A 5454-nucleotide genomic window follows, 5' to 3' on the forward strand; every position below is an offset into this window, starting at 1 on the left:
GAGGTAACCCTGGAGTCCTCCCAGAAGAGTTGGAAGAGGAGACAGAGGTCTGGACCTCCATGATCCACCTGCTGCCCCCGAGAACTGATGATGGATGGATGGATGGATGGATGGATGAACAGATGGTTTCACCACCTGAACTTAATTTCTCACCTTTGTGGAGGAGAACATGGAGACCAACAGCTCAGACCACCACAGTCCCTGTCCAGGATCTGTGGTCCAGGATCTGTGGTCCAGGATCTGTAGTCCAGGATCTGAGGATCTGTGGTTCAGGATCTGTGGTCCAGGATCTGTGGTCCAGGATCTATGGTCCAGGATCTGTGGTCCAGGATCTGTGGTTCAGGATCTGTGGTTCAGTATCTGTCTTCCAGGGTCTGTGGTTCAGGATCTGTGGTTCAGGATCTGTGGTCCAGGATCTATGGTCCAGGATCTGTGGTCCAGGATCTGTGGTTCCAGTGTGGAACGTGTCTCTTGGAGTCCAAATCTCAGTGTCCCATGTGTCCCACCGGTCTGTCCTCCGGCTCTTGTCTGGATCATGAGACCGTTGTGGTCTGACCGGTGGTTAGTCACGCGGCCGGCGTTGGCCCGGGTCCATCAGAACTGCAGGAGCGGTCCTGATGATGTCATCTGAAAGGGCCTCACAGGATCCGGTCCACAGATTTTAGCTGCTTAAACCCAAGCAGCCGAAACTCTTCTGATCTGAGCAGAGAGGRGGTCTGGAGGTGGACACATGGACCGGACTCTAAACCTGTGGACCTTCAGCACATCCTGCAGCTTTAGAGTTGGACTCATTTTTTATTTCATTTAAATTTAATTAAAAGTTTTTAAAAAACCGAGCAGCAGTTTAGTTTAGGTTTCAGGTTTCTGTCTTTGTTTCTGTTAAAAAATAAAACCTCGAAGGTTAAAAATTCCTGGTTTCATCTCAGAACCACCGTGGCTGCCGGTGATTCATGAGCTGTCTGCTCAGTAAACATCAAACCTGCTGAAGGTAAACATGTTAGTGCAGCAGAGCCAGACCCCCAAGGCCAGGTCTGAACCGAGGTCTGATCCTGGACCCTCCAGGACAGAGTCGGTTCTAAAAATAGAAACAATAATTATCTCTTCAGTTTCAGGAGAATCTGCTCAGAAAACTGATTATTAACCATTTTAAAGGGTTTTAAGGATGTTAACGATGACTTCATTCATTTTAATAAGAAAAAATGACATAAAAGCTAAAAAAATTAATTGTTTAAATTGCTAAAATACCAACATTTTAAGCCCAGAAAAATTATAGAACAAGTCAGATGCCAAAAAACATCTGGAAGAAAAATGAATCATGTTGATCGTCTGAATAATTTATAATAATTCACATGATAAGACCTCAAAGAAAGTTAACTATCGAAACTAAAACAAATAAAACTAGCATGTTTACTGAATTAAGCAAAGCTAAAATTATCACAAATAGCTGAAATACTAAAACGTACTTTAAATTGCAGAAAACAGCTGAACAAAGCATTTAAAGCTTAAATTAACAGAAGCAGAAACAGAAGTACAAAATGTTTTAAATCAACAGAAAAGAGCAGAAAGATAGCTGAAAAAGCAGGTGAAATTAGGCTGCAGGAAGCTGAAACTAGTACAAAGAAGTTAGAAAAGAGTGAAAAGTGCAGTTAAAGTTTAGAAACATAGTTTTATGGATGTTAAATGGACCAAAAATCATTTTAATTAGAAAAGAAAATGAACAAAAAGGTTAAATGTAAACTGCTGAAGTAGAAAAATGTCCTGAAGGAGCTGAATGTTTCCACTCATCCAGATAAATAAACCGCAGAGATGTGTTCACACAACAGATCACTGTGAACCATGCAGGTTGTGGGCGGAGTCTTTGCCTCAGTGGGAGGAGTTATGGGCGTGTTGGTGGGAAGGGGCGGGGCCTCATCCTCTATGATGAGGATCAGCAGAGGTGGTTGTGAGGAGGCCTCTGGAGTTTCTCTGAGATGTTTTACAGTTTTAGGTTTGTCTGTGTGCAGGAGCTGGATCTGCACCTGCCTCCATGAAGCCCCTCCCCTCTGAGGAGGAGCCCACCTGTCTGGTTAACTGCTGACAGACTCCCCGCAGCAGCTGATGCCCTCCTGGGCCTGGCGCCAGCAGGAAGAGGAGAACCATCTGCTGGCTGCCTCCGTGCTGAGTGAGTGAGCGACGAGGCTGGCAGTAATCAGCTTCTCGTTAGGATTTGCTTCTATTAGCAGAGCGGAGACGTGCATCACCGGGGATTTRTCAACAGCACCTTTTAGAGACACGTCGAGTCAGTGTGAGCTGCAGAAATCAGCTTTCAGTGGAATCWAACAATCAGAGCTGAGAGGATGAAAGTTTGGCTGCATTAATGTGACACCTGGTGAAACCATAACTGAAAAAAAAATAACATTTAAGCAACAAAAACCCTTTAAAGGCTCTTTTTGGTTCATTTCCCTGCCTTTTCTTTTAGTCTTCCTCATCGTCTTCCTTCCAAAATCAGCTCAGARATGTGGCGGAGAGAAAAAAGGCCCAGTTTGAGCATATGGTGAGACGTTCTGGTGCCAGCTGTCCCTGTGGGGCTTCAGCTGACAGCGAGGGACGGCGACATGTCGCTATGAAACATGTAAACAGGAAGCAGACGAGAAAATATTCTGCAGATTTAGTTTCTTTTTCAATAATCAAGTTGACTTTACAATGAAAACCGTGTGGCTAATCTAATCTAATCTAATCCAATCCAACTTTATTTGTAAAGCACTTTTTGCACCATAGAACAAAGTGCTGCAGAATCAACATTCAATCACAGCTCATACAAAAACAAACTATCAAAATTAAGATAATTAAAAAACAGAAAAAATAAATAAAAGCAGGAAATAAAAACCTACGTCGGAGTATTAGGGCCACACAAGATTTTTTTTTATTTTTAATATTACGACATTAAAATTGTATAAAAATAAAGTCATAATATTATGAGAATAAAGTCATAATATTAAGTTTAGTTTATTAGTTTAAAGTTTTAATATTACGAGTTTAAAGTCATAATACTATGAGTTTAAAGTTGTAATATTATGACTTTATTCTTGTAAAATTACGACTTTAATCTTGCAATAATAATTTAAAAAATCTCGTGTGACTCTACTCCGTCGTAAATAAAAAACCAAGTAAAAACAAGCAATAAAAAACAATAAAATGCCTAAAACCTCATTTAAAATTTACAACAACAAAAAAAAAAAAAAAACAAGACAATTTCTGCATAAATAAAATCTAGTATAAATGGACAACACAACCCGTCACACTGTGTCAAAAGCCAAAGAAAACAAGTGAGTTTTAAAAACAGCCAGAGAAGACGACCGTCAGTTGCAGAGCTTGTTCCAAAGTTCAGGAGCTGCTGCAGCAAAAGATGAATCCTCCTCAAGTTTCAGTCTGGTTTCCTAATAAAAGCTGCAGATTCTGCTGTAATTCTGCTCCACAGGACATTTTTCTGTTTCCTGTGAATGTTCCCTCTGAACAAACAGTTACTTTGTGTTTTTCTATCAAATCAAATAATGTGACAGGACTGAAAAATGCAGCTGTAGGACTGCTTCAGCCGCTTTAATGACACGAAGTGACGGGCAGCTTTAAAGCACCGGTCCAGACTCAGACTCCTGCTGAGCTGCAGCTTTCTGACAAAACAAAACAAAAAATGTTGTTTTTGTGTAACATTTCGTACAAAAGTAGAACATCATGAAACTTATCGCTGCTGCAGGTAAAAGCTACACCTGAACGTAAAAAGTTCATCCACATGATGGAAAACCAAAGATGTGATCATTTCTRGTGTTCAGGTTTAATGGATGAGAATGTCCAGGCAGCACAGTTCCCCTAAAGCACTAAAGCACTAAAGCACTAACAGGGGGACTAATTTTCTGATGAGTGCTTTAGGGCTTTTGCTATTTTTTAAATTTATTAGTGGTTTAGCACTTTAGAAGCACTAACTGAGGTCTTTAAATGTTATTGMTCAACATTGTTAACAGTTCATTTTGTTCACATGTGTCAATCATCCACTAGGTCAYGTGTGTCAAACTCAAGGCTCATGGGTCAAATATGGCCCGCAGGTGACTCTCATTTGGCCCACCAAAGGCTAAGTGACAACATCCTGCACACAGTAAGTATTGTCTCATGTTGACTCTGAAGAATGTTTCATGTGTCCGCTGGGTTATTTTAGTGCTTTACAATTAGGTTTTCCTAAATATTTCAGTGAGTTAGTGCTTTAGAATTAGGGGGCCTAAATATTTGAGTTAGTGCTTTAGAATTAGGGGGCCTAAATATTTGAGTTAGTGCTTTAGAATTAGGGGGCCTAAATATTTGAGTTAGTGCTTTAGAATTAGGGGGCCTAAATATTTGAGTTAGTGCTTTAGAATTAGGGGGCCTAAATATTTGAGTTAGTGCTTTAAGGTTAGTGCCTCTAATTTTTAGATTAGTGCTGCCCACCACTGGTAGAGAGGGAAATTATTTTTTATTGTTTGATTTTTAACTTGAATGTATTTTAATGCATAATTTTAATTATAYGAATTTGAAGGTAGCATGGTGGATTACATGGATATGTAGAAATACGTCTGCATTTTTATTGTTTATTGATGTATTTCAATGATTAAAAAGGTCCAACCAGGGACTGSAGTTGCCAATTAGCTGTAGTTATACAGTTTGTGCAACACATCCGTTACACTTGATCCATTCTGTTTGTGTGCACTGTCCCTGCTAAATAAACTAATGACATGAATGAAAATAAAAGTGTTTGCTGCAGCTTTCTGTGGATAAAAACTGATTATTTTCTCTTTGGTTTGTCCCAGTGGGGCCGGTCCTGCCTCCCCCTGGGTTCCTCCTTAAATGAGGTGTAAAAGCCAGAAACAGCAGCACAGATGTTTCGCAGAGGGCTCCTGCCCTCCAGCCTCACATGCTCTCTGCTCAGGGATGAAGGAGGGAAACCTCCTCCCACCTCTGATCCGACTGCAGACAAACTGGCTGCGCTGCTCGGCTCTGAAGTGCTGCCAGTTTGAGATTAAATCAGATTAAAGTGGATCGAACCTGGAGGCTCGATGGGACCTGATGATGATGATGATGCAGGAATGATAAAGGTTCACAGCGCTGAAGGTGCTGAGAGCCAAAAGGAACCAATCAGCAGCCTGAATCAGTTCTGAACAACCTAAATACATCTCTGCAGGAAAGATAAATGATGTAAACTCTGTGATACAAACTGTTTTTACCAACAAACAAACATTTTCCTTTTCAGCTCCTCGTCCTCCTGCTGAAATAATGCTGTGATTCACACAGTGAGACAGGAAGGAATGAACAGTGATGAACGATTCCTGCACCTTATCTGCAGTCCCCCAGGAGGAGAGAGAGAGAGGGAGAGAGAGAGAGAGAGAGAGAGAGAGAGAGAGAGAGAGAGAGAGAGACAGAGAGAGACAGAGAGAGACAGTGAGAGACAGAGAC

Source organism: Austrofundulus limnaeus, unplaced genomic scaffold (genome assembly GCF_001266775.1).
Source record: "Austrofundulus limnaeus strain Quisiro unplaced genomic scaffold, Austrofundulus_limnaeus-1.0 Scaffold1350, whole genome shotgun sequence".
Lineage (NCBI taxonomy): Eukaryota > Metazoa > Chordata > Actinopteri > Cyprinodontiformes > Rivulidae > Austrofundulus > Austrofundulus limnaeus.